Source organism: Myotis daubentonii, chromosome 19 (assembly GCF_963259705.1).
Source record: "Myotis daubentonii chromosome 19, mMyoDau2.1, whole genome shotgun sequence".
Lineage (NCBI taxonomy): Eukaryota > Metazoa > Chordata > Mammalia > Chiroptera > Vespertilionidae > Myotis > Myotis daubentonii.
In genome coordinates, this window is record NC_081858.1 from 7164101 (window position 1) to 7174309 (window position 10209).

Here is a 10209-nt window from a genome sequence, read left to right on the forward strand (position 1 = left end):
AGTGGGCCTTGCTCCTGATTCTTAACCCAGATGCCCGACTCCTGTCTCAAAGCCCTACAATTCATGCCCATCCTCTAACCAGCTGGGGCAGGGAGTTGGTGGGAGAGCTTCCGTCCCTGGCTGATCAGGTGTTAGCATCTAGCACAGTGCCTGGGACATAGTAGATGCTCAGTAAACGTTTACCGGGCGCCGAGAGGGAGGGTTGCTGGGTAAGAGCGAGGTGGTGACCCAGGGGGAGTCAGACACCCTTCCCTGCAGCCAGAGGGGCTCCACTGGTCAGGCTGGGCAGTAATGGGGTTCCCACAGCCAGGCCCTGTGTTGTGGTTTCCACATCACCCCAAGTGAATTTGCCAGGTTTAGTGGATATGATTCATAAAGAGGCCCATTGGTCAGGTGACCCCAGGCATCGGGGCCCTAGGAGGCAGAGGAATGATCCATCTCTCGCAGCCTCTGTTCACTGAGCACTTACTATGTGCCAGGCCACCTGAATCCCCACGAGGTACCATTATCCCCACTTCACAGGCCAGGAAAGTATGGGCAATAGGTGCAAACCAGCCGGTTAAGTGGTAGAGCCAACGTTGTAAATATGAGTCCTTGGACGCGTCCATTCCCAGGAGCCCACTACCATTTCGAGTGGCTCCTGTCCGGCAGCCCATCAGGATGGGATAGCCCCAGGGTCACCTGCAGCTCATGACCAGGAGAGGGAAACACAGGAAATCACTGAATGAAGTGCAGGGAGGATGGGGACCCTTGTGGGAGTTTGTGGGGAAGGTCTCACTTACATGCCCAGACTGACGGGCTGCCAGCGGCCGCCGGTTTCTAGGAAACGTGAGTGCAGGTCGGCAGAGCTGCGTCTGGGTTCCTCCAGCACCTGCTCCAGCAGCCGACCTCACCCCCTCCCACTGGCCGTCTAGCTGGTCCTCTGTCCCAAGAGGCTCACCAGTGGGTGCTCCTCCTCCAGGGGCTGGGAAGGGGCCCCTCCTTCCCGCTCACTCAGCCCCTTTCCTTCACCCCAAGAATATGAAGGAGTCACCCCCGCAGGGTGCGGTGCCGCTGTCTCTCTATTGAGCGTGGAGCTGGAGGAGAGGGGCTTTGTCTGAAGCGTGCGAGATGGCGGTTAGACCCAGTTTGCCAAACGTGTTTCGTAGACCTTTAATTCCACGCAGACCACAGCATGTTGACTTACTGGAGGGATTCTGGGACAAATATGCACTGGAAATGCTTAGGCAAAACAAGATTACACTTACTTCTTGATTGCAGGACTTACTAGAGCTTTTAAGACACTCCTGTGTGGTTAAATCTCTAAAAGGCCAACAGCAGGCTGTTCTGCCCAAGCTCTCCCGGGCTGGTTTCTCAATCGCCAATGAGATCGACCTCTGTGAGTCCACTTGGTGTCTTGCATGGTACTCGGAGGGCAAAGACCAAAGGACTGACCCACAGAAAAGGACGGCTGACCACCAGCATTGACAGGCTGCGTGCTCGGCGCTGGGAAAGCTAGATTGGCCCCGTCCCCACACAGGCCCCATGTGTAGACCCCAGCTTCACGCACATGAACAGCGTTCCCTGCTCAAGGACACCACAGAAGAAAATTCTGGCTCATCGTGTCTTCCAGTGAAGGGGTCAGATTTGTAGTGGGGTGGCTTCCCCACCAAACCACGGCTTGGAGACCGGTGTGGAAATAGTAGAGGATGTCCTGAGGGGTCACTGAGGTGTTTACCTGAATTTATATCATCAGCCAAGTTGTTGGAATGAGGATCTAGCATGATCTCCATCTAGAAGGATGCTCTAATCTAAGGAGGGCAAATATATGACGTTTCTCCACCACTACCCCTCCTGTGCTCTTGGCAGCCATTAATCCCAGCACGCCCTCCTGCGGACCACCCATGCAGCCTCAGGGCAGACGAATGACCATCATTCATCTCATGCCTCCCCTCCTTCCTCAGAAGAAGGAACCTGGGCCCAGAGCGGGAAGGCAACCTCTCCCACATTCAGTCCCTTCTGAGAGCCAGAGGTGGGGTTAGTACTAAGGTCTTGGAAACTTCCAGGAATCCAATCATTTGAAGTCTTGGCTGTAGCTGGTCTACAGTCTCTGAGGGCCCTGCGGAGCTTTTCTTCAATAGGGCACTTGGAAAATGCAGAAAGACTGTCCTAAGACCCTCCGTGTGAGCCTGTGGTCATCTGATGCTTGGAGAGAGAGCGTTTATCTTCCAGGGAACAGCTCCCTCAAGGCCTGGGTGCCCCCCAGACATGGGACAGCTGGCTGGCAGGCCCGGGGCCTTAAGGGAAGATGGTGTGTGTGTGTGTGTGTGTGTGTGTGTGTGTGTGTGTGTGTGCATGTGGCAGTGCGGGGGGAGTGGGAAAGCCATTCTTTACTTGAGGTGGTTTGTACAAGTTTCTGTAGTTCAATGTAGACATCTGTGAGGTTAAGGAACATTGCATATATAGGATGGGAGGAAAAGGACCCTGACTCCAGTTGCTTTTTGGTTTCTTCCTAGCATGGAAGGCTCAAAATCTAGTTTTCACCCAGATGAAAGTCCCGGGGGTCCTAGTGGACCACCAGCTCTAGACTCGCCTCTCATAACTAGCGTGGTGGCTCCACTGCCTCTGCATTTCCTTCCTCCCCTTATCCTTCACCACCCCCATCTCCTGCCAGATAACATCTCCCCCTGGACCCAGAGCTGAGGAGAAAGTTACACAATAGTGGGGATGAAAAATAGCTGCCATGTATGTAGCTTAAATTAGCTCAGAAGAACGGCTCCCTCCCTCCATTGAGCGGGCAGCAATTGTTTGTGCCAACATGCTATTTGCATCATGCCTTCTTAGATTTGAAAGTCTAATGATTAAAAACAAATCAATTTTTCTCTTGCACCACTTAAAAAAATACCAGCTTGCCTAGTTCTTTTAGTTTAAAAGTCCCCTGACCTCCAGTGCTAGAGTGAGAATTTTGAAAAGACTGGTGCCGGGTCTGCAGGAGGAAACGGGCAGGCGCTGGGCAGAGAAGCCTTCCCGCAGGTGAGTGAGGGCTGCCACGGTGGGCGGGGTCTGGTGTCCTCACAGGAAGCCATGTCCGGTGGGTTTACAGTCTGGCTCATGTCTTCATCAGCATGTAGACAACTGGCCATTTATTGAGCATCTGTCTACTCTACCTGAGACCCCGGCATCCAGGGACGAATGAAACTGAAGGTTAGAGCTCGGTGGGGGAGATAGACCGGAAGCGAGCCAACAGCAGTGTGTACATTACAACCATGGAGGCCTGTGGAAGGAAAAGCAGGGGGGGGGGGGGACCAGTCACCTGAGACGGGGGATTACGTGGAGGGAGCGCCCCCAGTTGAGAACCTCCATTCTAGGCAGAGGAAGCAGCATGAGGGACAGAGCACGGGGCACAGCGCCGGGTGGGTGAGGGGGGACCGTGGATGAGCTGGGCTGGGGGCTGGGGTGGGGGTGAGGCGCGTCCAGCCGGGGAGGGAGGCTTCCCTGCAGGGCAAGGTTTCGCAGTGGGAAGCCCTGGGAGGGTTAAGGACAGGTGTCCCGTCTGCTTTCACTGGGTGGAGCCGAGGCCTAAGGTCTTGAGGGCGCTGTCTCCGGCCACATCACCGGGATCTAAACCCAGCTCCTGCCGCTGCAGCCTCTCCTGGGAGGAAAGGGCAGGCGGACGGAGGGAACCGGGAAAGCGCAGGGAGTAGCTGGGCAAGCAGATGGGTGCTAAAGCGACACTTGGCATCTTCCTGGCTGGGAGGGACCTAGGCGAGGAGGATGTGGACAGGTCCTTTATTACCCACAGGACTAGACAGGGTATGCGGCCTCGACTCCGGGGCAGGCAGTGACTGCAGGTCAGCCACCCAGGCCGGCTCTTCTGCCAGTTCTCCCCTGTTCCCTCCAGTCTCCCGCTCCATCACCCCGGCCCTTCTGGGAAGCAAGTCCCCTGATTGGGCTGAAACCTCAAGACTGGCCTCAGGCAGCCCCAGTGCTGCCCTGGGGGCTATTGAGGGCATCCCCTCTGGCTTCCTGGGGCAGGAGGGCCCCCTCCGGGCCCTAGTTGATTCTGGTGAAGAGAGTGGTAGCGACTCTGGTGGAGATGAAGCAGTAAAGCAGGCAGTCTGGACAAGAGGTGGCAGGCAGTTCCGCCCGTCCCAGGCGGCTGATTGGGGGTGGAGATGGCGGGGTTTCACATCCCAGGTTCCCGCTGTCCCAGGACTGGGGCTGGGGCAGTTGCTCTGGGAAGTGGGGACACAGCCAGGCACCTTCTAAGAAGGATGCTGAGTCGACTGGGCCCCGTTCCCCGGTGGGCCGACCTCCCCCCACCCCGTCCGGGTTGGGGCAGTGGCAACGTTAAGTGCATCCTGGACAATTAATGCCATGCATTGGTCCTCCCGAGTGTAGCATCTTCCTCTGCTCATTTTCTATCTGTGTTGCTCATACCACTCGAGTAACAACCATCGTAATAATACGAGTACTTTTCAAACGGGTACCTATGAACTCATGTAAGTTCAAGTAACTGCTCGGTAGCTACAGTGTAGACACAGGCTACCTGAGGGACTTTCCTGCCACACCCAGGCCCCAGCCGGCCCGCCTGCCCTCCCGGCCCGCCTCCTGGGGGCTCTGTGCAGCCCCTGCCAAGCCCGGGCAGCCAGCTGGGCAGTGCCTGGCAGGACTGGGCGTTAGGGGAGCATGAGTTGCCTTTGGCCAGGCCTGAGCACCGTCAGGAACCGGCCCCTCTACCCGCCCCCCCCCCCCCCAGGAATGCTGTGGATTGTTATTCCAACACCCCCCCCCCCCACACACACACACATACATCCCGGCCCTGCTGCCAGGAATGAAAGGCTTGGAGCTCCTTGGTGACTTCAGGCATCGCCTCGCCCGGCTTCTCCGACCCTGACTTCCAAGCAGCCAGAGCCTTTGCCCCCCTCCCCGCCCATGAGCTTCTGGATGGCGCCCACATTTCACAAGGCGCCCTGGTCCCCAGTACCACCAGAGCTCCTACTTTTTGACCCATTCGTGGCTATAAAATGCCTCCAATTAAGCAGCTGAAGAATTCTTTACAAATGTTTTCATATTTTATAAGTTTGTGTCCCCAACCATGCTTGCCACACCCTCAGCTGAGCCCAGCATCAATAGCCTTCCCCCTTCGTTCCCCAAGACTGACTTCCTATACTCACTGCACACTTAGAAAGTGCCCCCTGCACTTCTGGGGGGAAAGGGGAGAAACGTGACCCCTCCTTACGGGAACCCGAGTCCAGTGGGGGAGACGGGATAGTGGAGGCCTTGACTTCTCCCCCCTCCACGCCCTGGTCCCTGCTGTTGGCCTTGGTATTCTGGGAAGGTGTCCGGGGGTGGAGTCAGGCCTCAGGTTCTCGCTGCATCTCCTTCCGGCCTGTGGGCCTCCCACTCTATCCCTGCCCGCCTTGTCCCAAGGTCCCTGTTTCTCGTCCTCCTCTATCAGGGTCTTCAGTCCATGGGCATCTCTGCTATCAATGGATTGGCCAGCAGCCCTCTCTCTAAAGCATTTCTTCCCTATCTTTGCTTCTGCTTCATTTTCCCTCGGCCTCCTGCCATGGCCCGTGTCTCTGATCTCTCTGAGGCCCGCAGATCTGCCCTGCCACACCGGAAAACCTCCCTCAGCTGTCTCGCCCAGGCCTCTTTCCTGACAGTCTCTGTTACTCTGTGTATAGGCCATCAAGGTCAAGGACATGCATACCCATGGACATTTATTGGTGGAAAGACCTTATGCTAAAGGTCTCCAGCTAAATATTACAGGTGTGATGGCACAATCCTGGTTTGTTACAGAGTGGCTGAAGAAGACCTAGGGGTCATAGTGGACTGCAAGCCAAGTCTGCCATACGGACTATAGAGTGGGAAAGAACGTATCAACCATCTTGGTGGGATGGTGTGTCCTGTCCCTATAAATAGATAGCAGGGCCTGAAAGATAGGAAACCTGCTATCTTTGGCTGCCCCTGGTGTGTGTGGTCGCTGTGAATTAGCAGGACTTGCTTACCTGGTTCCACTCAGCAGCTCGCTCTCTCTCTGGACAATGACCTCACCATCGATTTCTCAGTGCCACAGGTCCTCCAAAGCAGCCCTTGGATTTTCTTGGCTTCATGCTGCACTTAGTACATCCCTATCCGTCGAGGTTGTGGAGTGAATGAAATAATGAATGTCAGTAGCATCCCCAAATTCCTGTCACACAGTAGGTGCTCAGTAAATGTGGTTTCTCTTACCAATAGCTCAACTGAAATGTCTCCAGGAATTCCACCTCCCGGGGACATTCCTGAGAAAACAGAAGACTGGAATTGGGAGGTGGTGGGTTGTGTGTTTCTTAGATATTTGTGTCCGGGTGGACAGGGGGAGGGATGCCCAAGTCTCATGGACACCTCCCAGGTGATGTGGGTCAGCATCCATAGGACAGGCTCAATCTCAGGGAGCCAAGGGGATTCCCGGGGGCCAGGTGGGCTGGTCACACCAGGGGAGTGTCCTTGCCCATGGCTGGGCCAGGCCGAGAATATCTCAAACGTGGGCGGTCACGTGCCCCCCACGCCTCTCATTTCTCTCTCGCTGAGCTGTGGTTTTGCACTGGGCTCCGCACTTACCGCACACTTACCGCATGGTTGAGTGGTTGATTCCTCTCAAAGTTACTGACCTTAGGAAAAGTTGTCATTGTAAAAAGGCTTTCTCTGTATGTAAACTATGCTGTTACCTTTTCTATACACAAAGTATATATACCTATAAATAGTATACATATATATTATATACATAAAGACTATTTCTTGTACAGACCAACATGGACCAATGGCCCATATTGTCTTCTCCGTGGTTGTGCTGACCGTCGCAGAACGCGTTCATGTAAGAAGGTGGTTTGCATTCTTGAGGCCACTTCTTTCCTTTCCCTTTCTGTGTCTGCCTCTGTCTCTGTCTCTCACTCATTGCCAACGTCTCGTTGCTGGGAAAGAACAATCGATTCAGATGCCATCCGAGAAAGGAAGGCCAGATAGATGGAGGGTCCGCAGTGTATATTTGTACAGATCATTTATAAAGTTTTCTACACTTCTCAAAAAAAAAGTCTTTCTAACGTGGGCTGTCGGACAGGTAGTGCGCCTCTGTGCCGACAAGCTTGTTGTTTCTTGTGTTTAGTGCAATGTTTAGTGCAAAGTTTAGGTGTCTGAATTATTTATGCCAATAAAGAATTTGAGAATTACTGCATTGCACTGCCGCCAAAACAGCTCTGAATTCTGTTGTTGTCTATTGCACAGAAGGAATCTTGAGAGGTGACACTGGCCAGTATATCAGTCAGCTGTTGCCACAATCATGCTGTGTAACAAACCTCCCCCAAAGCCGGGTCTTAACACAACTAGCATTTATTCTCATGCTCCTGGGTCTGTAGGTCTGGGTTGGGCTTAACTAAGGCTCCTCATTAGACTTTAGGTCAAGTTCAAGGCATCTTCTCTAACCACACCCACTAATATCCCAGTGGCCAAAGTAAGTCACATGACTCAGACTGTCAACGATGAAGGGCTGTAGACTCCACCTAGTATGGGAGGAGGGAAGTGAGTTTTTGCTGAACAGCAATGCATATTATCATAGCCTGGCCTAGTATTCTTCCATCTGGCTAGCCACAGATGGGTTTCTCTGTAGGGATGAATATGGTAGCAATGCATAGATACACACACGTATGTGCACATGCACACACATGCACACACACAGCTAGGACTCTACCTAGTGAGTTCCTGCTGTACACCCAGCCCATGAAGTACTCAGCATCGTCTCCTTAACCCCCAGAACCACCCAGTTCCATCTGACAGATGAAGCTGGTGCAGAGGCTGAAGTAACTGGCCCAACCCAAGGCGAGGCCCCAAACCTCATGCTCTTTTGGGTCCAAACACAGCATGACGGGCTCATAAGTCCCTTGAATTCCTCAGGGTCACAGCGCGCTCTCCTGCAAGCAGACCTCTTCTGCTCCGGGAAGCCAGCCAGGGAGACGGGGGCTGTGGGGCTCACTCAAAGCAGAGGAGCGGAGAGCGACAGGACAGCCGAGTGCAACTCCCAGTGCCTCCCTGGAGCCCGAGCTGCAGGCAGAGCAGTAAGTTCTTCCCTGCACACGTGTCAGGACTAAGAGCCCATCGACAGACCCCGAGTCAAACTCCAGCTCTACCACCTGCACGCTGTGTGGCCTCAGTGGGCCGCTGAGCTCTCTGAGCCTCGGTCTCCTCCTCTGGAAGATGGGTGGTTATTGTACCTGGAGCACCGGCCTCCCGGTGTTGAATTAACACCAGGACGTGGGGCGGTGCTGGCCCCTAGGAAGCTCTCTACAGATGCCAGTTGCTGCAGAGTCACTATGTATCACTAGGGTGGCTGTGGTGCAGGGCCAGCCTCAGTGACTACAGAGCAGACTTCACCCCCAGTTTCTGCTCCCAAGAATGCTCCTTCTCCACTGAGCGTTGACCAGGCGCAGGCTCACCCCAGTGTCTCTCTCAGAGCTGGTATCTCGCCCTCTAATAGGAGTTGCCCCATTTTGCCGATGGGGAAACGGAGAGTCCAAGGAGTCACAGTCTCCTGAAGCTTCTGCGTTTCAGTCCTGGGCTGTCCCCCTTAGACCAGCGGTGTGACCGGGCTGGGCAGTGACGTCCTCTGAGCCTCAGTCCCTCTGCCCGTGAAATTGAGATGATGATAATGACTCTCACTTAGAGAACTACGGTCAGAATGAGGAGCAGGTAAAAACTTAGCACCGTTCCTGGCACATACAACCAATAAACGTGAGGTATTTCAAGCTCAGATCTGCATTTAGCTCAGACAGTGGATGGGAGGAGGGTGAGACGAGACCAGAACCTTCCATCCTCATCTCATATTGCCAGCAGAAGAGAAGGGGGCAGTCTTCCCCGGGCCTGGAGCTGATACATCGACCTGGTTCTGGCTTGTGGTCCTCTGTGGCCCCAGGGCCACCATCCATCAGGCACAGAAGGTGTTGAGCTGAGGGAGGGAGGGAGGGGGGGATGGAGGGGGGAAGGGAGGGAAGGAGGCAGGCCTTGCAAGTCACGGAAACTGAACAGCTCATTAACCTCCATGCACAGGCTGCAGGGGAAGTGCCTGGGAGCCAGAAACAAGGCGTGGATGAGGGCCCCCGGCTGCCAGGGTGGCAGGGACATGGCCTCAGACCCTTCTGGTCCCTGGGCTCCTCTTCACCGTTGCCCAGGTCGAGACCCTGCAGAGCCCACCCTCGCCCCCCGCCTCTCATCAGCCTCTTCCAGGGCTGTACAGTGCTGAGCACATTACGTGTGTCATTTAATCCTCGCTAGAGTCCCGTGGATGCAAAGTCTCCATTGTACAGATGGAGCAACTGAGGCTCAGAAAGGGTCAGTGACTTGCCCAGAGTTACACAGTGTGGAGCCAGGACCCAAACCCAGACAATTAGAATCTGGGGCCCGTGCTCTGAGCTGCAGTTCTGGGCGGCCTCCCCCAAAGGCAGATGGCAATGAATTCAAGAGGTCGCAGTGCCTCGACGGTTCTCAACCAGGCGCGATGCTGCCCCCACAACGCACAGGGCAGACCCCCACCACAAAGAATTGTCCAGCCCAAAGGTCAGAGCCCCTGTTGGAAAGTAGCTAAGTACAGGGCAGGGAGGGGGTGCTGGCAGGTTTGCAGGGGGAGCAATTAGAAAAGCTCTCCCAGAAGAAGAAAGTGATTCGTCCACCTTCACTGTGCAAATGCAGCGAGAAATCATGTGAGTTTCAAAGGGACAGACTCCAACTCTGTAAGAATTACTAAACACCTAGGGGGCTGGCAGGGCGCCCGCGATGCCACCCTTCCTGCATCCAACAGGCGCCCATTTATGCATCGCCTGGCTTACAGCCCAGCCCCGGGGGGTGGGGATGGCCATCCCGTGTGGGAGCCACAGACGCTCACTGAGGTGATGCACGCTCCAAGTTGCAGCTAGAAAGGGCGCCGCTGACCTTGCACCTGGGTCTGCGCACTTAGAGAAGAACAAATGCAAGACACTAGCCTCAGGGGTCTCTCCTTCCCCTGACCCGGTCTGCCTCAGCAGAGAGCGTCTGTGTGCATGGGCAGGCAGGGGGCCCCTGAGCCGGCCCGAGGCTTGGCTGCAAACCACTGGGCAGCTCTGCGACCTGGGTAAGTCGCTCTGTGTCTCCGACCTTCGACTGCTCACCTGTAACGATGGTAATAGTACCTCGTTCCTGTGTGATGAACACTCAGCGACATGG